Below are 26,958 nucleotides of genomic sequence, written 5' to 3' on the forward strand. Positions count from 1 at the left end.
TGTTCTAGAGCTTGCGTTTCAATCATGAAAAAGGTATTAAACAAAGGGTTCCAAGGACATGAAGTGCTGAAGGTGAAATTATTCATTCGAAAATTTTACGGAAGCGATCACCAGTTGGTTGACCGTTATAAAGCATCTGTTTCACAGATGACCACAAATATGTTCCAATTGTCTTAACCACAATTCCGTCCTCTTCTCTTCGAATCAAACCTACCGAATTAGACTTGAGTATGACGACAGGTGCCACCCGAGGAACAGGTTTGCTAACACTTCTGAAGCACACTAGTTTTGGTGGAGTTCGTATTGCTTTGCTTTAGTTTTCTATGTTGTGTTTTGTATACTGTAATTTTTTTTTGGCCATGGAAATTGGCAGTTTATTTTCAATTTATGAATTTGAATTTACCTTTGGTATCTTTTACCTATTTGTTTTTTCCACCATTCTGTCCACTTTAGCACTTTAAATGACAACTTATATAAATATCAGTGGGTTCACATGAAATTTTGTACACTTTTAAATCTATGTAGAGAACAATTTCTTTTGATTTTGAATTATAAGATTGTGTGTTGCTGACCATACTTGTCAGACAATGACCTTTTACAGCAAAATGTCTGATAAATTTAGTGTTGATATTTTAGTCATACTCATTGTTGAGTATGAATTGATCAAAAGTTGAGTTAATAATATTGATACTCTCCTTTTGAACTTCCCTGCATATTCTACCCTGAAAAGTTTACCGTAATTCATATATATATTCAAACATACTGGATACAAAACAACATTCCACAGTGAGCCTCTCATTGAATGTCACATAAAAAATAAGAAACTGGTAAAGTTTAGTTCATTGGCAAATATCAAATCTCATTATTAATATGTTGTGCTCGAAAAAAAAAAAAAAAAAAAAAAATCCTGGGAAAAAAATGCTTCAAATATCGGATTGACATTGTCACATGAACTAATAATGTGTACAAGGATTGAACATTTATTTTATGCTTAAATCCGTTATACCACATATAAAGAATGTCTCATGTGGAGGATATAATGTTTTGCTTACCCTAAGTCATACTTTTAAAAGGCTTTTAAAAAAAGTAAATTTAGATTTTTATACAAATTTATACTTATGAAGAAGATCTTGATTACTCATGTTACTATAACCGAGCAGCTTGCATTTAAGTTGTTAGAAAGCTCGATACAACAGGATGGCCAGATATTAATTGATTAAATAGAATTAATCCCTCTTTCATACGAAAGCACGAAGTTATCATCATCATTAAAGTTTTTAATCTCTTCTTGATATTTTGTGCATTTAATTGTTCTAAAAATAAAGTGTGATAGTAAACCATATCGTAATAACAGATTGATAATAACTAAAGAATTAACTTCTATAAATAAAAAATAGAAATAATAGAATCATGGTAAAACACCTTATATTAAAAACAAATTACATATCTAGATATCGCCTTTTATTTTGTTATTGTCCCTGCATATTTCAGAAAAAAAATTTAAAATCAGTCGGAGAGAGCTTTACATATCAGGCCGGCACCGGGTCAGAAAACGATTTCACAGTACACTCAGTTTTGGAAAAAAATATTTTTTTAATTCTTTATTCTGATTGGTCAAAAAAAAAAGTACTATCAGTCCATCATATAAAATACTTTAAAACGTCCAATTAATTTTCAAAAAGATCTGTGTTTCTCATTTCCATGAGACAATAACTGCTTCTATGTTGTATATCCACTGCAATTATATAGCCGGCTTTAATCTATAACACCATCATGGTTTAGTTATTATAAGATTTGCTATATTTAAAAAGAAATGATTTGAGATATCTAACATTCAATAATAAATAATACAAATTCAAATTCAATACTTACAAAACAGATATACAGGATACAAATTTTCAGAATAGTATGTCATTTGAATTGAAATAAGTCAAAAAGAACATGCGTGTGGTATGCTACATGTATTTAACATTTCCGTTTCGATCACCTTTCAATTTTATAAATGTCAAATAAATATTGCACATGCCAATGTTCAATTGTGACAACAAACAGTCATAATAATTGCCTTAAAAGGTTGTAAATATATTCAAATAAATCAATAATTTTATGTTAGAAATTTTAATTTTAAACATATATAAAAAAACAAATAAAAAACAATTTCTTTTGTCATTTTATAAATATACCAAGTGATTTATTTTATTAACTGTTTAAATGTTAACCGTTAATATTTACCGATTTTTGTGTTTTGTCTGAGAGCTTTCTTCTTACGTCCTGGATTAAAGTAGTTATCAGGTCACTGGTCTGTTTATCAATGAATTGATCAGTGTAAATTCAGTATCATCAACCCTTAAGATTCCTCGTCCCTAGACAAGGAGAAAACATGATATTTTCATCATCTGTCTGGACTCAAACAAAATTCTCAGCATAGTAGGGGTGATCAGACAGATTTTTATCAATCAATCAGGTTAAATGGATTAAATATTTGTTCAAAGGGAAATGATAATCTTTCCATTCAATTAAATAGACATATGCTTATATATGCCAATGCATGAAATATACATTTATTGAATTATAATACTCCATTGATTATTGAGTTTTCTGCATACTGAAATATGAGGAAGTTACTATTTACTATAGTTTTATTGATTACAAGCAACAAAATCCAATACATCTTTCCCCCTACAAATAATATTGGAATAGTCTTCAATGTCTGCAGAAGACAGAAATTTCAGACATTTCAATCAAATATGATTTTAGAGAAAGATACAACTAAAATTTTGTGGGAGTGTCATTCTAATCCATACATGGCAACTCAGTCATCCTTTTTACTGACTCATGGGGAAAGTTTTGAAGTTATCTAATGTTGAAATTTATTCTGATATGCAATCTGTTTCAATATTTTTTTATTTGAAATGAGGAAATTTTATAATTGAGATGGAAACAAGGTTTCTAGATTTTTTATATATTTTTTTCAGCCTTTCCATTCTGTAAATCTGGGATAATACTATGATTAGATTGATGTCTGATGGAAATTTGAGCCACTCCATTCTTTCAATCAGAAATACTTATCAAAATAATATATCAATTTATATAAAAAACAGAAAACCAAAACTACTGGAAGGAACATGATAAATGGGAAAAATGGATCAAATAAAAAAATGGTGGGAGAAACTCAGCACAGTATTGGAGAAAAATTATGAGTACACTGTGTAGCATGTTGCTTCTGCCGCATATCAACACTGAAGAAAGTTGTGGAGACATAACGAATAACTTTGATGCATTTATGATGAAATTTTATTTTTCAGACAAAACATTTTTGAACCACCAGTGATGCAAATGAACTGAAAACTTTGATGTTTCAAACCACATGCACGACGAAAAAATATTAGAAGGGATCATGTTATTTCATCAAAATACAGTTTTCAAGACAGCGATACATAACCTAATCGGACAACTGTTTCAATTAAGGGGTGGGGTATCAAGGAAATGAATCTATTTTGTCACTTCAAATATAGCACTCCATTTGTATAGCTAACTCAGATCTCTAGCACCATGTTTTTTTTTTGCGTCGTTTTATTTTTCAATCAATTGTCACAAAGAAAGTCTTGTCTGCTTGATTCATTAGTTCATATTGTTAATTATAAGTTTGAATCATTTTTATGAAGACTCGTATGAACCTGAAATGGTATGCACCATTATAACGATTATGCTATTCTGCACAATGCAGTATTTTGGCTGAATGATCTTGAGCTTATTGCAGATCAAGTAGAGGCTATGCCTAATGTTAATTTGGTAAGCAAAGGAGCCAATGATGGACGAAGGGTCGCAACATGCAGATGTACTTTACAAATGTTACACGTTCAATGATTTTTTATCACTCATATAATAGCTTGTTTATATTTGCATGGGAAATAATTTATCCTGTCTGAGAGTAAATATATAATAGGTTTTATAAACACATTTTAAAACAGCGGTAAAGTGGTTATCCAGCTTGCTGTTCAATCGTTCATTCAGTTGAATCTCAAGATCTTTATAGACCCTTCTAGCCATGAAGTGGGTATACATCGTCAACTGTCTTTTTCTGTGCTTAATTTGTGGTGGCCCATACCTAATGGATCTGTAATATAACAATACTTAAGTGTGTATATATGCCATATATAGTTATCCGTATCAGACTATTGTTCCTTATCTTGTTTAAACCTTTACTTTTAAGTCTACTTAAAGTTTTGAAAAGACACCATACTGGAGGATAACACTAACTAATTAGGCATCGCCGATTCATTACATATATTTGTGGATTTTGGTTGATTTGAAACTCAAGGCTGCACCCCCTAATTTTCACTTCCAGTCGGAAAAAATATGTATTACTAAATTAAGAATGAAATTCTATTATAAAGAACAAACCTCCACTACAAAAGATGAATGTTCGGTGACTTGTGTCACTTTAACCTGTAATTTTTGCTCGATTAACTTGGTTTTTTTGGTATAGATTAATTTTTTCGGTACTGGAAATAATATACCAATTATTCCTTATTTTTTAGAAGATCTTGGGTAGTAAACATAAAGTGTACCAACAAGCAGGTCAGTTCTAACTGATTTTCTTCAGCTAAAAATGTTTTTTTCCAGCTGAGTAACATGATGACGGCATGATTCTATGTCTTTGCCTGATAAAATAAAAACAAAACAAAGAGAATATACAAATGAACAGTCGGATTAAATTTTACTCGTTTGAAATCACGATGTCTTCACAGTCGTATATGTTAAAAGCGTTTACCTTATATGTAAACGTTTGGTTATTACTATATATTAAAAAGTTAAATCACAAAAAAACTGAACTCCGAGGAAAATTCAAAACAGGAAGTCCCTAATCAAATGGCAAAATCAAAAGCACAAACACATCAAACGTATGGACAACAACTGTCATATTCCTGACTTGGTACAGGCATTTTCTTATGTAGAAAATGGTGGATTGAACCTGGTTTTATAGCGTCATTATTAAATAAATAGTTTAAACATTATTTATTTAATAATGTTTAAATAAATCTTCTTTTTATATAGAAAACTGATATCGGTCGAATAGATATCCTATTCGGTTAGTTTACCTCTTTTCTTGAAAAAATGACAATAGCATGTTATTGCCTCGATCCAAAGATCGCGGTATTTGTCTGACAATGAATTTTGTACGATAATATTTCATATGTAATTTTGTGATCATGAGCTTGCTCTATACATATTCTGATTCACCGTATCGGTCATGTTAGCAGCAGTATATACGTATAAAGTATCTGTCATTAATATATTGTCATCGATAATAATGTATGCAATATATTTGTATGGACACATTTTAGACAGAAGATGCCATAAAACCATTTATTTGTGATTTGTCAGTCGTTTCACAAAAAAGCCTATCCAATAGAGTAAGTTGCGTGATATGACAGATCATTAAGGACAGAATAAAATTGAGAATGGAAATGGGGAATGTGTCAAAGAGACAACAACCCGACCGTAGAGCAGACAACAGCCGAAGGCCACCAATGGGTCTTCAATGCAGCGAGAAACTCCCGCTCCCGGAGGCGTCCTTCAGCTGGCCCCTAAACAAATATGTATACTAGTTCAGTGATAATGGACGTCATACTAAACTCCAAATTATACACAGGAAACTAAAATTAAAAATGATACAAGACTAACAAAGGCCAGTGGCTCCTGACTTAGGACAGGCGCAAAAATGCGGCGGGGTTAAACATGTTTTTTGATATCTCAACCCGCCCCCTATACCTCTAGCAAATGTAGAAAAAAACAAAAGCACAACAGTACTCTCAGTAAAACTCAGTATAAGAGAAGTCCGAGTCCGATGTCAGAATAGGAAACAAAAGAAAATAAACAAAATGACAATAATACATAAATAACAACAGACTACTAGCAGTTACTGACATGCCAGCTCCAGACCTCAATTAAACTGATTGAAAGATTATGTCTTCATCATATGAATATCAGGCACAATCCCTCCTGTTAGGGGTTTAGTATTATACCGTCATAAAATATATGAGAAGAACATAACCTGTGTCATGCCAACAACTGGTTTTAGAATAAATGTGTTTAATTCCGATGCAAAGACCCTATAAGTGAATCAATATTAAAGCCAAAATATGCAATCTTTAATGACCTGACAACAGTATCGTAACTATATCCCTTCTTAATAAGTCCGTTTAAAGGTTTTGTTAGCTTTTGAGGTGAATACTGACATTTTTGTGCTTTGTAAAGAATATTACCATAAAAGATTGGTGTGAAATACCCGAACGTATAAGATGTCTGCATGTTGAGTTATATTTACGAATGATGTCCTTATACCGATGATAACATTTAGTAAATGTTTTGATTAGTTTATGATATCGAAAACCCTGGTGTAATAATTTTTCAGTAATACAAATAAATTTCTCTCGCTAAAATCTAATACGTTGTTACATACACGTGCGAATCATACAAGTTGAGATATATAAACATCATAAGATGGTGACAAGCGAACGTCACCATCTAAAAATGGATAATTAACGATAGGAAATGAAAAATCATCTCTTTTATCATAAATTTTTGTATTAAGCTTTCCGTTAATGATATTGATATCAAGATCGAGGAAAGGAAAGTGGTCATTGTTAGTATTAGTTTTATTTAAAGTAAGTTTCTTTAGTATACATACTGAAGTCGTCATTATTGAGAGTCAATATATCATCCAAATATATATAAGTATTGTTAAAGTTTTGTATCAGATGTTGTTTCGATGGGTCTTTGCTGATTTTAGCCATAAATTGTAACTGATAACAATACAAAAACAGGTCCGCAATAAGTGGTGCACAGTTAGTCCCCCTTGGAATTCCGATAACTTGACGATATACGGAATCTCCAAAGCGAACAAAAATGTTATCAAGTAAAAATTCAAAGGCAGATATAGTATCAAAGCATGCAAATTTATTATCAGGTTTTTGATTGTACCAAGTGTATTGGTAAGTAGAATAGACAATTTAGTAGTGGAACAATGACTTGAATACGAAATAAATCTATATTTGTAAGGTGATTTGTGTAGCTTCGGAAGCCAGTACATAGTTGGGACTTTCATTGTTTTTGGTTCTGCTTGTAAAGAAGTAGCTAATAGTTTATGTTTGTTACAGATATCGTTTTCCGAAAATGAAGTCAGTTGGAATGTTGGTGAATTCGTGATTTCCTTTTTGCAGAACCTCAATGTAAAATTTACGTCAAACTGTAATGATATTATTAGCAGCTTTATCAGCCGGGACAAAAACAAATTCCTTGGCTAGTTCTTTTAGTTTATGTTTGATACGAGAATTAGGATTTTTATGGTTGTTGTTAAAGGCTGGATCTGACCTATAAAATTTACCAGGTGGTAAGCAATTAAGCATATTTGGAAGGAGGGGTGGAGCTAAGTTATAAATATCACACACAGCATCTGTTGACAATACCAACACATGGCTAAACTCACGTTTATCAGTGGCAATAATACAAAAGGTTATATACTGATAAAATTCCAATCAATGGAATAAACAAGGAATAAGTTTTAAAATTTACCTTTTAATTATTCTGAATATTAGACTTCGGTGAAAGAAAATAATAAATACAATTACATTCAACTCCAACTCTCGAAATTGTAATAAATTATTCATGTTATTGTTCCCTTTCCTTTTGTTTTGTTTTTTCTTTTTGTATATATTGTTAATATAACGAGACCAGATTTTATCTCTAAATTTATACGTTGCTTTTTTGAAGTTTTTCTTCCCCTTTTTACTCCGTGGTATCCTATGATCATTGAGATGGGACACTGATGTATATTCATGATCAACGTTTTCGTTCCAATGACACACGGCTAAGTTATTTCTTGCATTGTACTGTTAATCCCCAATAGAAATTCTCTTATTTTGATAAATGTTTATTATATTATCAAAACTTTCCACATAAAAAGTGTCTCTGCCAAGAATGTAGTCATTTGCATATTTGTAAATATTCGATCCGAGGATGGCATTCACAAGTAGTTTTTCAGCTACTGGATCCGAAATCACAGTCTGCGAAGGTTCATAATTAGTATCTTTCCGACATCTAGAACTTTCACTACAACCAGTATGGATATTTTTGTAGTGGTCTAAAATATTCAACAAGGATGATTTCAACATTTCTTTCTGTTGGTTACAATTTCTTATGCACCAATGTACGTGTGTTGCCACGGGCTCTACTTTATCACTCAACTGAAAACACCACGTTTTGCTTTAAGAATATTGAGGCCCGGATGAAATCTTTTTCATTGTTGTTTTCATTGCCTTCACACTATGCCAAGTATCATTTTGGTTGAACGTTTCAGTTTCTTCTCGGATGTATTTGTTTATTGACAAATTTCTGTCGTGGCAATGAACACCGACTCGTACATCTTTATCCTTCATGTACTGGTAAATACGCACGGTTCCAATTTTTTCATGGCGCTGGGAAACGATATCATGAGCCTTTGTAACATGCTCACATTTTAAAACTTTGTGAGTTTTTTCTCCAATTGCTACAACACTAGTGTCTTTTGCATTTTTCCTCCATCCATGGCGTGCATCGGACATAATGTCTATTGAGTCAAGGTCTTCATATGAAGCAATTTCCTCTAATAAGGCAGTGTCAATACATTTATTATATTCCTCTTGTATATGTTGTTGGTGTTTATTGAAGAAGCTTGTTCTCTTTTCCACATTTAACATGCCTATTCCGGAACCACTAACAAATCGTTTGTAGTCTGAAGGAAGTATACCACTGCATACAATACCATGGTTTACCCTGCTGTTTATTAGATACTCCTTTGTTGGTAAATAAGGAGACGACGACCAAGAAAAAACATGTGGTGTCTCCTGGTTACCACATTTCAAATTGGTTTTAACTACATGTCCCTTTTGAATAAGTCTATTAGTACACAGGTTATGACTGCACTGCCTTGCATGCCATTCTGAAAATTGAATGCAACGGCGAAATGAATCCTCAGCAATAAAGAAAATTTTCTGGATCAGTCTTCTTGGTCCTAATATATGTGCTTGGACACATTGCTGGCCCAGGATTTTCATCTTCATTGTCAAACCATTTTTCAAAGCTTCAAGTACTTGTAAGTTTCCCATGGGCCTATTGCATTTCTTTGTAAGTTCACTTCGAATTTTAGTTAGTTTATCAAAAATGATTTTTTTCTTTTCCTCTTTTCCAGAAAGTTCAATTCTGAAACTAGGAGTTCTTTTGCGAATTTTCTGCTCATTCTCTGACATTTTCTCTTTTTTTCTTTATGAATACGTTGTGATGTATATAAAGTTTACAAATGAAATGGATACATGAAATGAGACCTAAGAAATTCTTCCAGGAATATTCCATGAAATGGAATAGGTGAATTTGTATTTTTTTTCTTTTTATTTCATTATAGTAATATATTTTGCATATATCATTAAGACATACTTTTTTATAAATGAATATCCTTTTTTATTTTATTTGGTCATCTTCTTTTTTAATTTGAAAATCTTTAACCAACTGTTGCTAATTTCCCCCTACTTGACAGTTCCACACTAAAAATCAGCAGGTGTATTATGATGCTGTGGAATGTTTCCGCCAAATATTTCTGATAGTAAGCAAAACATGTGTATGTGTAATATAATAACTGAGGCTTACTTAAAGGTTATCATTTTAATTGAATAATAAATTTAATTAATTAAGGAAATTTAGAAAAGATAAACATGTTTTATGTAAAGGGAAATTTATCAGCAAAATAAATTGTGATAAAAAGCAGAATTTCTTTGACAATTTATTCTCAAATAAAATACTTGTCCCAAGATTACCCTAACTACTGAGTGTTCATTAGAAAAAGAGTGAGAGAGTGACATATATTTAAAAAAAATATGGAGGAGACAGTAAATAATTCAATATCAGTTTTGTCATTAGAAGTTACACAAGAGCAGAGTGAGGCAATTTTTCATTTTTTTGCACACAATGATTGGGAATTTAATGACATATCTGGTGAAAATGCTAGTGTTGAGGAAAATGAGTCAAATGAAGGAGATTTCTTCATTGCACAAGATGAAAACTCAGAGGAATGTCCTAATTGTTTATGCCGGCCATGCATAACAAATGAAAGGAACAGACAGTTGTGGTGGGAAAATGAAAATTACCCTGAACATGAACGGAATGCATATTTGAGAAAAGACAAGTATAAACGTTTTTGGACCAATTTGTTACATAGGGGAGTTTGGAAAGACCGTAGGTACTTATTGCGAAAGAGAGAGTCACTAAGAAGAGATCCTCGAAGACATAAATTTGTATATCATCGCAGGGATTTAATGCCTAAGTGTGTGCTTGAGCTAGTGAGACAGTGTTTTCCAAACTTACCAGAACAACAATACATGGGTCACATGTGGGAATAATAACTCAGAAATATAAGTGCTGATTAGAAATATATTTAATTGACATGATGAATCATTTGGTGTTTGTAAATTGGATGCAAAAGTTCTCCTGCCTCTAAGGTAAGCTGATTTGTTATCAGCATGCTGATATGCAGGAAAGCATGGTATTTCCTACTTCCTGTGTAAACAATAACAATAAAAGCTCCGCCTTCATCTGTCAGTCTGGGAAATTCAAAATTTGAAAATCTTGCCCCTTGAGTATTTACAACCTTGATATTTCTTCAAATACAAGTTATTTTTCAGCAATTTTTTGTGAATAGGTGTATGGTTGTTGTTCCTCCTTGAGTGCTAAATTTCATGTGAATAAAAAAAATTGTTGAAAGTAATATTTGAAAAAATGTGCTCTAATTTTGAAAACTGGAAGAAAACCTAAGAAACCATGATATTTTTCATTGGCAGCTATTTATACCCCAAGTCCGGTCTTGAAGAGTAAAATGTTCTTTAAAATGTTGTATACGTATATCAACTATCTTCATTATTGAATTGAAAAAAGAGTCCAAAGATTTTTTGTCAGCTTTTTCACGTTTTATCCATTTCAAACAGTAAGCACGAAGTGAGTCGTGGATGATATTACGCTCATTCCAACTATAATTAACGGGGGGCGATATCAAGGTCCTTAACTGAGGAATGATTTTAACTCTCGGTCGCGAACGATGTTAAGGTTTTCTGTTATAACATGGGAAATGGGGCCATAAGTGTATTCGGAATTACTACAATTACATGACGTAGGTGTATTTTCACTGATATTTACATCTTTACAGACTTGGCTATAATCAAACACAAATTTCCGGGTAGATTTCTTGTAAATATAACAAATAAAAGGGAGTTCAGTATTATCAAAATATCCAGGAATTTGTTCTTTAACAGAATGGTCGTTAAAAATACCGGCAATATTTACAAAATCAAAACCTTTATTGACATACTTTATTTTAATAAAATGTGTTTTATGATCTTCAGGGCGATCAATTTTGGGAAACAGTTTAGAATAACAATATGCCATTAGAAACATATTTGTTTCGTTTGATTTTTCTTCTATATTCGTAGAAAAAGGGTTGATTTAATTAATTTAATTAGTAAATGTTATTGCTGACAATTATAAAATGCTTCGTCTTCCTGAAAACAAAGTACTATTACACTTAACGATGTTCATATGTAACATGTAAATATGCAATTCAAATAAATTAAGAACTTGTTTGTTCGCTTGTATTGCATAAACACTTGTAACAGAATATTGCATTTCTAAATTTTTCTGAAAGATAGCCTCACATATCTTGAATAAGTTTATGTAAAGTATTGTATTGCTGAATTATATATTTATCCAATTAATTGCAATACTCATAGAAGAATACCCTAAAATAATACTGATTGAATAACAATGAGATGAAGAACAACGACCAAGAGTTATTGTTGTTTTCTCTCTTTTCTTCAATCACAAATTGATTAAAATTGTTATAGAGTTGTCTCTCTTTGCCTGTTGTTATTGTAATTCACAGATTAAAATACTACATGCTGTCTGTATACTATACTCAGTTGTGTAGAGGTTCCATCCTCTGTTATGCATTGATAACCTTTACCACTTATATACAAAAAACAATCATTCAAATAAACATACATTTATTACACCAACTTGTGTTTACATTTTCATGACTAGAATATACATTTGTACTTTGTGGCATTACTTTGGCTACAGAGTATTCTATAATATTTTGTTGAGACGCCAGGGTGACTACCGATTACCTATACACAATGGCTATCAGCTGACCTATGTTGACAAAGTGTCATAAAACCCCTGGTAGTTAAACATGGTTACACCACCACCTACCATGGGGAGTGACCGGGGAAAACACTTGTATTACCAATGCTCCAATTATTAGTGCCAGGTGTAGGCCTCCCCTCTAAAAGAGTAGACGGAGGAGGTCCCAGAGTTACCCATCTGTAGACCCCACCGTTACCACTAACCACATTTTCCAAACCTTCAAATTGTAGAACTTGTCATGCCCAGAGCAAGGGCCGAGTGAAATAATCCCCAATCACTACCAGTCTCCCTGGACCGCCACATGAGAGCCCAAGTCAGCTACCAAATGGTCTGACTTGGGTTCTCACCTCCACAAAATTTCAATTATTGAGGCATTGTGGAAAATTTGATTTTGTTGTGCTTAGAAAAGACTCATACACCCCCCCCCCCCCCCCCCCCCCGCCTTTTCTCCCCTTGTATATTGTTTAAGAAAACCTGATTTCCAGTTTGTGATAAATGAGTTCCATCTGTTCTGTATAAAGACACTTTCCTTGCCATAATGTTCTCATGTTAAAAAGCTTTCCCCCTGTTTTTAATTACAAAGTTTTTGACCACTGAATTAACTCTTTTCCTCTTCTGTTCCATTCTTGGACCAGCATTTAAGGGTGCAATATGCCAGTATCTGCGTTGTAGCATTGAAGACCAGTTTATTATAACACTTTTGAATAATGCCTGGTAACGAAGGATAGAACATTTTACATTTTCAAATAAACCCTTCCCTGTCAATTCTAAATCTGTCAAATCATTAGCTCAACAGTGAATAATCATGAAATAAGGAAAGGCAAAAATTTCTTTTTCGCATCCAATAGGGAGTCCAAATCTTTTAACTGTAAACCAGGTTGACCAATCCAGTATGTTGTGACTCCTTTGGACTCCAGTCCAAGGTTGGTCCTACCATATTTCTTTGCATCTACATTGGCCTAGACGTGTATGCCAGCAGAAACTGGAGTGAGGATTGGCATTAAAGGATTTAAACAAGTCATGGTAGCTGTATGTATCGGTTATAAAAATTATATTGGTTATGTTGTGCCAGACTGACAGTTACTTGTATCGCAACGCTGATTCAGCTTACTATACGCCACCGTACTAAGTGTTTCGTAGTTTAACGGTACTGCATGCAAGATAAAGAAAGTGCACCAATAACGGCAGTTATAATGTAACGAGAGATATATAAACTGTATACAACATCACCGTCGAACTGTCGTATAACATTGATATTTAATGAATAATCAATCGTATTCTGTAACAAAATGCCATTTGCGCTAACATTACTTTCTTCTTGTTTGAAAGTTCAAACACATAGCTTTTACAATCCGAATTGAGTATGGAAGATAAGAGTAGCACGTGTCAGCTGTAACGACCAACGAAAAATAACAATAAATGCACTAGTATATGTCTTAAAAAATAATGAACAATTTGGTATGATTACAATATGCATTTAATATTCGAATTACAAAAGAAATCTACGTCTTGTTTTCCTTTGTCATTAATCCGGATTTAACGAGATATTTTCATGCCATGTTACCTTTTCTATAGTTTCAGTACTACAATCCAACCCGCCGCCAAGGATACACGGACAGTTCCGGTATGACTTTATATTACACACCAAAGCTCAGGAAGTTTGATGCAGGAGTTTCACCTTTGGAAGTGACACATTTTTCAGTTCCACCCGGACGTGAATCGTATGAAGTAGTGAGCGCATGCCCAGGAGATTGCACTGTTTTGCAGGTTGCATCTCCAATCTACATTATACTTGGTATGAATCATATGCACAGGCTAGGTAAGTGTTATGCAAATCTTTAAAAAGACTTAGCAGTAATGTTTGACAAACTAAAAACATGTTTATGACTAATTATATGACAATATGTAACAAACTACAAACCACTTGAACTCACAAAAAATGTGAATGATCTCAGGTGCTCTAAACGGGTAAGAAGATCCTTGTTCATGTGTGGTACCCGTCGTTTTGCTCTTATGAGTAAAAATTGAATGATAAATCTCAATCGGGGATGTCACATTCAAGGAAAAGGAGACGGGATTGTGGTATTAAATAATAAAATAAGTATTTCGGAGAGGAATTGAGCTAAATCTGTTAACCACCACGCTTTGATACTACATGCATCGCATTTAATTCAGATGTGTACGATTTAAAAATTCCTCGTTGTGTGAAATGTAGTAGATTTTATCCCCGATCAAGCGAAACCAGATTTAACAGGTATTTACTGCTCTTCCGCTGAACAAACATCTTTTAAGAATTAAAAGCAAAGAAGTAAGAAACTATTTGTCCAGGTTTTATAACATGCCTTTCCTGTCGGCTTTTACTTTGTAATCTAGCGCCTTAAAAAAGAAACTTCGTGGCTGTCTTCTTAAAAGCAGTTTTTATATTAATATTTAATTTACATGTTTTCGTTTTGAAAATGCGAAAATAAGCCTTATAAGGTCAACTTCAGTGGTAAGATAATGTAGAAAATAGTTCATATCTAATATACCTGTTATCAACACAAAACCAAAAACGTCCACATATGTATACATAGAAGTGATACATTGCAATGCACCTTGCATTGTTTAGTAAACTTGTATTAATATTTTTTTAAAATGTTTTTAGGTAGGAAACAAAGAATAGAGATCCATAGAGGTGTTAAACTACAACAGATTGTCACAAATGATACTAATTATAAAGTTGTTCATCCACATTATTTTTGGTAAGCTATTTGTTCTTTAGAAATCTATTGTACAACTGTTTCTGTATTAAGCCGACCGTATATAAAAATGTTATATCTTTTGACAATATACCATATGAATGATATTTAATTCTGTCCCAGGATGTTTGCAAAAAGAAAATCAAAATTGCAGTATTTTCACCAGTTAAATTTTCGTCAAGACATAGGTTCTTAAAGATCAAAATTAAGAAAAGAAATATGATAGGCCTGAGCTCTTAATTATTTCTACAATAGATGCATTTGAGAAAAACATGATAATACTTTCGGGAACAGTCGTCTCTTGATTTTCATAGGCTATTCACATAGGTTTTGATAGTTTATGGAAACATACCATAGTCGATGAATTGTTTCCAAAATCTGATACTCAACATCTACTTTTATTACTAAGAAGCTCAAAACTACCCCACGCAAAGTTGGTATGATTATTCATTTGGGTCCGTTTTGGTCGTATAGCTCATAACTTTTTTATGTATTTATACATCTTTGGTTTTCAGATGTTTGGGTTTGAGCCTACCTAATTTTCATTTTATTTTACTTTTGACCTTTTTACCAGGTATAAACAACCAATACAATTATTGCCAGGAGACATGTTGAAAATGACCTGTGAATACAGTTCTACTTCAGAAAATAATACTTTAGAGTGGGATGTGTCATGGCGAGGAGAAATGTGTAAAGGTTTACTTTTGTACTATCCCAAACAAAGTTGGCCCCATAACAAAAAAATATGGAAAACGATGATAAGACAAACAACAACCAACAAACAACACTCATTCGATGATTTCACATTTGACGAAAAGAGAACGTGGTTATGACCACAACTGCAACATATCCATAGTTGTCTGTAACTCCGATTTAGTTAACGGTGGACAAAATCATAAAAGCCTCCATAAACCTTTGAAAGGTTTGACGACCTCAACTTAACCACTACATGTACTATGTACTCTTGAGTTATGGATTACGGCTTAAGCTATTTAGAAAATTTCCCAGGAAAGTATTAACAATGTTCAGAGCATTATTTCAAAAGTGTCTATATATCTGAACTAGTAGAGGGACAGGAAATTTAAAGTCGTCAATATCGATTGCATCATTGGGATTGATATTTGAAATTTATGTTGAAATAGGTGAGGTTTATGTTTAAGATGTGACATGCAGACATATATCGTTAAAGTGAAGAGGTGTTTTCGATTGAAACGATGTTTGTTTAGTAATATAGCCTTGAAAAATTGCATTTGTTCATTTATTGGCTACCTGTCATAGTTGAAATGACATAACGGATTTCAACTGAAGTTCAATACAAGAATAACAAATTCACTTATCATCAATTTGCAAGAAGTTTTTTCGAATATCCATGTAGCAAAATGCAAGCAAACCAAGAAGAGCTGCACCAGGTCCTAAAGTACTGGCAACCATCGTCACCGCAGCCCCACCACCAAGCTTAAGAAGGGCTTCCTTGGTATTTCTGTAGATTTGTGTTCTTTTTCGATCAGTTCCATACACATGTGTAGTGTTATGATTACAGACATTTATTATCAAATGTTCAGTTCCATCTCCGAGTCTGAACTTATATAATTCATCATATAATCCCCCAGTGACGTAAACTGATATTGTTACATCGGTCTCACCATCAATATAGTCGTGAATACGTTGTCTTAAATCCTGCAATTGCTCTTTACATTCTGTGGTTAAATGAAGGTTATCTCGTAAAATAAAATCCGGAATAGACGATGAATTGGTTACTTGAGTAAAGGCTTGCTTCTATAAAATATTAGAAAAAAAACGTTGTTACTCTTTAAGTTAATCTCATTAGCCTTTTCATGCTATATAAGGGAATTATAATGATAAATTTAAAAAAAGTAGTAATGTTACAAACACATTCAACAAAAAAAAAAATAAAGAATAAGATAAACGAAACAACACCAATTTATAAATGATGAAAGAAATATTTGACTAGGAATCCAGTAAATATGACCGAGAAAAAACACATAACCGGCTTTTTGATTTATATCAACGGAATAGAAGAGGGCACAGAGATGAAAAAACAATATCAATACGTGTAAATATTATAATCATTTCTACATTAATGTCGAATAGTTATCAAAATACACGGAAAGAATTAGAAAAATTGTGAATCCTGATAAGGTTAAAGTTAATAATTTGCTACTACAGAAATAATACTGTGTCATACTACAACAGAGGGGATCCCTAATGTGACATTTTTTACTTAGGGATCATATAGTAAAATTAAGACCTTTTCAATAGATTAATTTGAAGAATTAGCAGATTAGGAGATGTAAGCCCTGAAACAGAACCCAAAAATGATTTCAAATATTTGTATCAATTCTTGTTCTTGTTCTAAAGAATATTATGCATGGTTTTCCGACATTCTTCTCGTGACGCACGAATAATTTTATTTCATAGAAAGTACATTCCTGCTGTAAAAGCCAGTCGCTCAATTACTGTAACAAGTGATAAATATGTTTTATAACAGTTACAAACTACAAATGCATGTTTATTATATATAGTCATGCAACTGCAATAGGTTTTGCTTTGATTTTTAATTTTGATTTGCATTCTAGTATTGGAATTCATTTATGAGAAAATTAGACTTAAGGTAGAAATTTAGCAAACTTGATAAAGAAAATGATCGGCTTTGTGTTGACCGCTAACAATCGCAGCTTCACTTAAAAACAATTTGCAATAAGTCGCATAGGACAAAAGCGAAAGAGTAATGGACAGTGCTTGACAATTCCGTTAGTAAGTGTAAATGCATTTTTAAGTATAACTTTTGAAAATACTCATATTTTTTTCAATATACCAAATTTAGTTTTCTAAACGTCCCATCTAACCATACACTTTCTTGAATTTAAGTTGTATATCAAAGGTCGTGGCAAATACTGTTGATCAATAAATATCTAACAAAAAAGGGAAATCAGTGATATCCGAATCACAATAACCATAAATAAACATACACCAGACATAACTACTCCAGGTTTAAACAATGTCAATTTCAGTTGACTTTTAAAAGGTCATATGCCTATCCAACCTAATGAAAAAAGACCACATGGTTTAATCATACACCAGTATGATGTTGTAGCAAAGGTCAACATCTACATCGTCTAATTGACCTTTGACATTGACCCGAATTTCAAAGTCATTGGTTTTGGATCTAAAATCGGAAAACACCAGATCTTTCAAAGTATGGTTGAAAAGTTATACTGGTTTCAAATATTTAAGAGAAAAAACTGTTACAAAAAGTCCAGAAAGCACTTCGACTCAATTGTATTCAAGTCAAAACTCAAAACCAATGACTTGTGAAAACCTTATATTGCTAACTGTTACAGTGTCTGAGCTATACTGATATCAAAAAATGTTCAAAGTTTATAACAATTCTTGACTAATGACTTTGACCTCAGTTTCCTTATAGACAGATGACTACATATAACATATTCTAGTTCTCTATTACTTAAAGGTTATGAATTCAATCCAAATATCACTTGATATTAGATGTTATTGGACCTCTTAGGTCAAAATTGACAATTGATAAGCCAAATGCATAAAAGTATTATATAACACACTGACAGTATTTTTAATGTAATGATATGATACACATATCATGCCAGAACATAACCACCTGCTACAGGGGAAATTTTCCTCGGGAAATTTCAGTTGACCAGCTGATAAATATAAGATTTACAACATATGAAAAATAATTCTTAAATGTTATTTATATACGTTAATCAGGAAGCTGTAAAACACAGATAACTTGAAGAGTTTTTTATTATCAAATCTATTTACAAAACTTGTCATTTAAAGAACCTTGCAACAAAACACTTGTCAGTTGTCAATCTTTACATTATTGTCCAATTCGACAGCTAACAGGCTGCGGATGAAATTACAAAACTGTGGAAGGTACTTATGGAGAACAAAACACATACCAGCAAACACAGCAAATGTCAATATATGTACGTTTTTGGGTTTGGATATGACGCTGTTGATCCTCCGAATATTGCGTTTCAAGCTAGTGAATTTGCTGATGTTAAGCTGTATAATCGTAGGCTCTCTATTTGTCATGTTCACAAGAAATTCATTAGTTCCATTCCCACTCTTAAATGTGAAAGAATTAGATTCATTGTCGTAAACATTTACTGTTGCATTTTCCCATATATCGGATTGATCATTGTGTTGAACGTAATCAATTAATGCTTGTAAAAGTTTTCTTAACTGGTCTTTCGTTTTATCTACATCAACTCCTTCGTTGCCGATGAACTTGATAATGGCTTTTGCGATTGTTCGTTTGTTAATGACGGGCACTTGTATTTTCTCATCAAAGAATTCCTTACGCACTGCTTTCACCATATTTACTTCGCCATTTTCCAAATAAAGTACCCAGCTATCACTTCTTTTGCCACTGAAGATGCAGAACACTTTACGTCTATCTGATATTATTGAAATTTCCGTATTTTCCCAATCATTTTCGACTTTATTTTCACGTATTTCTTTCAAAAGAACATTAGTAAATTGAGGAGCCAAAGAAGGGTCGAAGATATTTTCAAACTTGTAAGATATCTTTTGGATTGCATTTTCGTCTATAACGGCTACATGCTCTTCGAGGATATTCTAAATCAGAAAAATGTTGATGTTTAGTTTTTTTGTACAAGTGATAGTTAATTATTTATTTTCTAACAAAAAGAGTAAACTTAATGGGCATATATGTTTTACGTATATAAGGCTCAAATCTATACCCAATCTCAAATCTATGTCCTTTCCTCAAATATGTGTTCTATCTTATATTGAGTCATAGCCGTTACAAATGCTGTCTTTTCTTCCCTGAAGTACGTGTCCATTTCATGTACTGTGTTTTTTATCGCATCACAATCATCTTGACTTCAGCATTATCAATATGTCGTCTAGTTAAAAGATCTGAAGAAAATGCCACCCGTAAAAAGGAGCAATAGTCAATGTATTTTTGTGGACTGTTTTCCTCTAGAATTTTACAGAGACAACAGGAAATAATATACAAATATCTAAATGCGGACGTGGCAGAAGTCATTTAGATTTTTAAGAAACGACATTTATCACTAACAAAGCGAAGATTGCTTAACGTATAATGATAAATATTTCATGCACATCTAGGACGGGACAAGGAGCTTGAAATATGTAAAAATATGTAACGACTAGACATAGATTTGAGAAAAGGACAAACATTTTAAGCCGTATTTTTTAAATGGACGTATATTTGCGAATGACTTAACGATTGAACATATATTTGAGAAAATGACACAGATGTGAATCCGTACACGGATTTGAGGCTTATATATATACTAAACCCACGGTTTTTGATTGGGTCCATATTGCACACTCTTTAATTTTCTATGTTTTGCTTTGAAACCTTTTGATTTGTCGTTTTGCTCTTTTTTATCATGGCCATATTGCCAATTCGAAATCGACCTATGCATTCATATATTTCTTTGGTATCTCCTGTCTCTCTCTTTAAACATTTTCTACAACGTGAACTCGTAGGTTTCCATAATGACATTGAGAACAACATTGATCACGACTACATGTAAACGAAAGTTATTCATCCTTTATATCTGTTTTGATTGGTCGGCAACTTCTTAATTGAAGCATTAGGTATAAATAGTTTTTATGCCTATGCATGCAGTCATTACCTTTTTAAAAGTTTACTTTATAGCTGGCATTTCCACTGTTGTTCAAATTATTATATTTGGAGCAGACAAACAAAAATCCTCGTCGGCAGTATACCGGAGCAATAGCTCCGTTTATCTAAGTTTGCTCTAGTTCTATAGAAATATCTGATTCAGACCCGACTTATTAACTGGCTGTATTTGAACGGGATATGAGAATGCCAGCACCTACTACATATAAGAACAGGTTTTCCTTTGACCGGTTATGAAAAAGGTCAGCTTTTTACAGTTAATAGTGATCAGCACTGTAATGGGCAGCCTAAGTCGTGTTGTTAAGTAACGGTTGTCTAATTTTCATTGTCGAAATATGAAGAAAAAAGTATCATAGAGAATGGACACTACGTCAACTATGTTAAATACAGTTGTAAATGTTATCCCTTGCAATTAATTGAAGAAATAAATAATATAAGTTATTTTGCTAATTTATTTCATGTAGTTGTTTTTTTTTAAAACGTTTTGGCAATATCCGTGTTCATCGTGTACGTTCGGTACATGCTATTAATTATGAAGAAACAAATATTTCTGCCTTTAATAATACCACGCAGCATACATTTTGAAGTACAGTCCATTCTCAGTTACCACATAAACAGGTTTCATCTTAATAAAACATAAGCAATTTTAGCACCCTAACTTTAAGCTAGCAAATTATTTACGAACAGTATAAAAATACTATTCTTATTATGCAGAAACATCTTTCATAAAACTCAAACTACTGATTTAAATTAAAACAAACACAAGAAATGCTGGTACTCTCAACTGAGAACAGACAACAAATGTAGTAATATGTATATCAATTAACCAATAGTGCTTTCATTCATATCATACATTCCGTCGTAAGTTTTTAAATGTGGTGTACTAGTTTGTAACATATTTTGGCCCTGAGCATTGCTGAAAGGAACATACCTGTAGAAATGTGAATCTATTGGTACCATTAACATCAATTAAAGATACAGCATGAATTTTAAAATTCCCCAATATATTTATTAATTGTACGAACCTCGGACATTTCAGGGATGTTACAATAAATCATGAATATAAGGAGTAGTTTTTTACTATTAGTTTTTTTAGTGGTAGTTGAGAACTCTAAAGAACGATGTTTTTCTGATAACGAAAAAAGATAAGAAATACTGTTAAACAGATTCTTATCAAAGTGGTACAAATGCTATGTTCGAAACTATTTTAGACTTGATTCTGCAAAAGAAATTTTGATTATCACATGTGTTGTGTTGTGCCTGAACATTAATTGTACAAATTTGCTAAACTTTTATTAAAACCATACTTTAAAATACAAGTATATGGTCTATGAAGAAAAAACTTTTAGTAAACATTAGATTCACGTTCAACACAATAATAGAACTTTTTGTCTATCAATGTGGATATAACAATTTGAAAAGTGTTTTTAAAATTAGTTAACGTGCTAAATATCTTATCAGAGTTTAAATTCATACACAATGATTACTTGGAACATATACTTTTGGAAGGCTATATGTTCCAAGTAATTCTAGGTTGAAAAAAAATAGGATACTAATTTAAAAACTATGCAATTGAGGAAATAGTTATCTTGTTACTGACTATCTAGTCAGGGGACAATTTTGGATCAAACAGATATGCATTTAAACAAAAGAGTAAAAACTTCTAAACGAAAATTATTCAATTTTAGCTGTGTCTCTTACTTGAAAAAATTAACATGATATAAACGAGACAATTACGAGGTGAATATATGAGATTTTAATAGGAATCAGCTACTGTTGCCTTTAATATACAACCAACATGAGAAGTACTCAGCGGCGAAGGGATCAAAGTAGTTAAATACACTATCACTTGCATATTAACACTGAATTTGTAAGTTCGAAACTTGCACTTAAAGGGTGCGTTTTTCAGACTTAATTGTCAGTTTTAATACCGAAGGTTAATGTTTCTCTCCGGCTTTCGCCGCCGCCAAAATAAAAAAAAAACTGACCATCACAAGATATTAAATAGTGCTGAAAATCAATCAATCAATCAACAAAAACATGTATCAATTATTAATTGCACCTGTTCCCCAGCGATCGCTACTGTACTGTAGGTATTTTGTTTTGTTTTGTGTTTGTTTGTACATGTTGTAGTTTTGTTTTGACTTTGTGAGCCTTCTTCAAAAATGTTATAATATGTAAACTTTTAAAACTGTTAACAATTAACAGTCGTTATGGAAATTGAGGCGACAGTAGTTAAATGATATTCAAATAGTTTTTGGCAGCTCAGATATTTAGGTAAATATAGATTCTGCCACTCGAGACCGTTAAATTTTCAAATTTAAAACGCGAGGCTCGTCTTTTCGAACGACATGCAAAAAATTTGTGTTCTTTCTACGTGTCATCATCAGGCATGGTTGCCTTTTTTGGTGACGTCACAATAGGATTTTCTGAGAAAAGTAAGAAAATCTGACGTCATAATCGAATTTTAACCAATGGAGAACTGAGATTAAACGAACCACACGTTGATTAAATAAAATGTCAACAGGTCAGGAAAAGGATAAATCGAGTAAGAATTAGAAAAAACTAATGTATCTTTCTTTTGTACACAAAATAATAAATTTGACCAACGGAACTCGTTTTTTTTTGGTTTTGTTTTCCACATATCGACCCCATGAAATATAAAACAAAAGTGAACAATTTGAAAAATATATTTGAAGGTCATGCTAACACCACCACATATGATCTATGTAAACCATTATATCTTTCAAAATGTTGAATAGAATATGTTTATTGTAAAAAGTCGCTTGACATTAAAAAGCTGATGGAAATCAAATACACCGTTGATTATAATGCTATTTAATACTGTTTGGTATTTCAACATTCTAAATTTCGTCTGATATGTCTGATCTATAATCGAAATACAAAAAAAACGAATTAACTAGTTTTATAATAAATCTTAATTAATTTAGTTTGATTATTGTTATTACTACAATTATTATTCGATTTATCACTCTCGTTATTCCTACTATCATTATTAAAATTATCATTATCATAATTTCTATAATCATTCTTTTGCGTATTCCGTTTATTTAAAATGACGAGAAAGACAAAAAAAGAAACCTTTTTTCTTGTCCCTTCACAATCATATTCTTCTTGTATATAACATATTTTGTTTTACATGTCAATTGCTGATTATATACAACGAAGCTTATAAAAATATGAAAAGATTTAAATGATAATATTCTATTTTTGCACGTTCATTTAAGGATACTTTCATCAAATCAAATCAATTCTGATTTTTTTATTTTTTTAGTCTGTTGTGTTATATGTCTGTGATGTGTGTTTACACAGTATTTGCTGTTGAATCCTAATTATTGTTACGCATTTAACATTTTATGTCTGTTAGGTGGCTCGGTTCTTTCCATTTAACACAAATATAAACACCTGTCATACAGGTGTGAGATTAAGCTAATTAGAAACCAGGTTTAACCAAAATTGTCTTTGGAAAAACCTGCGTTATATTTTTCTCAGATTTTATTGAGTTTTCTCTGTTTGAACTTATTTTGGTTTTTGTATATACAAACGGCCAGAATTAAATTTATGCCAAGGAAAATCATAAACAGAACATTACATAAATAAATATATATGTAAACGAATAAAATAATAATAATAATAATAATAATAATAATAATAATAATAATAATAATTGAAAACTATCAATTGCAGATTTCCCATGTATGTTTAAGCAAATTTATCTTCTGTTTTATTAAATAATTAGGTGAAAAACGTTTCTAAACCGATATTTAATTAATCTAAATACAAACTACTCACTTGTTGCTTTGTCTGTATAGGGAAATTACTAGAGATAAATACCTTAATTATATAAACATCACCAATCACCATCATTCAAATAGTTTAGTGTAAACTGAATGGGGCTCGTAAAATGTCATTGTATCATGTAATGTTTTGTTGGAAAACAATTGAAGGAATGATACTTGGTCGAATAACTTCCACATTATGCAAGGTTGATATAATTTAAATTCTAGAGATATTTAATCCCATTACCACGAAAAAATACGATCTAGCATATCAACACTTAAAAACAACCGATATAAACCGAATAGATTACCACTTTTAAACTTTTAGAAAAACAAACATTTTTTATGGGCTTCCTACTAACAATATTTTGGTGAGCATTGATATAAGTTGCTGACCGATGAAAAACAACCATAATATATCAAACAAATTGAATTACCTGCTTTCATTATTATGATGATTATGATGTATATTTTTGATACATATGAACATAGAAATAAATGCATGTTGATGTTAAAACTTGCTTAAATAAACACTTAATGCACAAATATCATTCATAAAATTATCAGTTGTCCGATCGGAAATGGGTTTAAAATTTCTTTCTTGAAATATTGAAAAGGATACAACCCGAACATCGCTTAGTGAAATAATAAGCAAAAGCGTTTATTAATCATGAGAGTAAAATAAAAATAGTATTACAAAATTACCGAACTCCATTGTATATTCAAAAGGAACAAATTATAACATGTTTTTTCAAGTAAGTTCCATATAAAAAATATGTCAATCAAAAAAAATAATACTTAGGTATATTTTACTTTCTATGTATAAACATCTGTTATAGGTAAATAAAAATAAGTGCATGCGTCCGAAACGCTTTTCAGGATTTACCTTAATCAGGAACTCTCAAAGCCGAATATTTAAAAACCGATAATGTATAAGAACCGAAACAGATGAAGAGCCATATGCAAAAAAAAAAAAACATAATAAAAATAGCCAAATCAATCTAAGGTCAATTTTGCCTGAGCGAGTTGAAACCTTCAATGCTTTAATACATATAACAATTGAAACAGTAAATACAATGAAATGAAGATACAAATAAGTTTTACTTCCGAAAACTCCAACGAAATGCATTTGTTGCTCCCATTATACTGCTTTTAAGCAGTGTAAGGTATTAACTTGAGGTATATTTGAATACAAGAAATGAGTTTTTGGTATGAACACTCATTTAAGCTCAATTTTGAAAGTTGTGAAAAAGCGCTTTTTCATTAGCTCTTCCTAGAAATATACTGCAACTCAATATTCGTCGAGTTTCCCTCATGAAATATTTTTTTTTAAATAATGATAACATGCTTTCGATAAAAAGATAGACAAATAGGTCATGACATAGTCATATTAAAAGGAGTGTGTTCAGTATGGGTCATATTTGGTTCCGAAGATTAAATTCATTGTTTCAAGATAAAAAGACACTTCAGAAAGTTACATCAAACTTTTTTTGAACAGCTTTTCTGATGAATGGTTAAAAGTTAAAACCCAAAAAGGCAATCAGTAGGGATTTTGATAAAATTTAACAGAAACATTTGGATTCAGACAAAGTTAGGCCAAGGATTTTTTGTCGACGCATGCGCTTTTTGTCAATGTACAACATGTACTTGTTTTCATCGATTTTTTTTGGAATATCAAAATATGTGGTGTTTGTGAGGTCATGAAAAGAACTTCAATACATTGATATAGACAAATTTCTTTTCTAGTCATTATTTTTACTATGATTCATTGTGATGTTGGTCAATACTTCTTCATATTGAATTTTAGTTAAAACTAGTGGCACTTTTAGGGTCTTATCGCACCTACTCCTTATGTAATCTGTGAATTTATTTATTTTTGTAGGTACCAATTGTCATAGATTTTCATTAATATTTCATTTCGTACTTTTGATAAAGTCTGCATATAATGCTATCGAATATTTGTAATGTTTTGTTCATTTGAATCTATGATTCATATGTAACCATAAAATCTACAAAAATTGGTATGCCACAAATTGTAATCAATTCACAGCAATTATAATCCCTCTTTAAAACTCAATAAATCTTACCTGCATTGTATGTTGTTTATTTTACAGTCCAATGTTAAATGATAGCGGACGATTCGCAAATGTTCCTTAAATACAAATAGAAATTAAATGATATGTCTTTTAAAATTGCATTGGTGTGTATCGTTTTTACCTGGGCGGGATTAGATAATTATTGACAGCGTTTTTTTCTATGTTTAAATTCACAATTTCTTTATTATACAGACTTTAATTTTTTATCAAAACTAAAAGTTTAAACTATGCCTTGGCCATTATATTCCTTATTGAAAAAAAAAAAAAAAAAAATCAAGGCATACGTTATGAATTTCATGAGTCAGTAAGTTATTAAACAGCCTCTTCTAGTTCCCGAAAATGAAGTTGTTTTTATTGCTTGCTATTTCTTTATTCGACAGATTGGTTAAGCCGATAGA

General features: G+C 31.7%; 1 protein-coding gene and 1 long non-coding RNA gene across 2 annotated transcripts in view; both read right to left on the reverse strand.

Annotated features, from left to right (window-relative positions):
• The window catches only part of LOC127704472 (titin homolog), a 125,025-nt gene extending 122,681 nt beyond the window's left edge, over nucleotides 1–2,344 (reverse strand). The window contains exon 1 of the mRNA XM_052208562.1: nucleotides 2,233–2,344. The gene's annotated coding sequence lies outside the window, so the exon portion shown is untranslated. The remainder of the gene's footprint in view (nucleotides 1–2,232) is intronic.
• A 13,863-nt stretch (nucleotides 2,345–16,207) lies between these two features.
• On the reverse strand, nucleotides 16,208–26,611 carry LOC127704485 (uncharacterized). The gene is made up of 2 exons (XR_007983297.1): nucleotides 26,552–26,611; nucleotides 16,208–16,742 (listed from the first exon to the last, which is right to left on the reverse strand). It is a non-coding gene; the product is annotated as an uncharacterized LOC127704485 (long non-coding RNA).
• Between the last annotated feature and the right edge of the window lie 347 nt (nucleotides 26,612–26,958).

The sequence above is a fragment of the Mytilus californianus genome, unplaced genomic scaffold (genome assembly GCF_021869535.1).
Source record: "Mytilus californianus isolate M0D057914Y unplaced genomic scaffold, xbMytCali1.0.p SCAF_6, whole genome shotgun sequence".
NCBI lineage: Eukaryota > Metazoa > Mollusca > Bivalvia > Mytilida > Mytilidae > Mytilus > Mytilus californianus.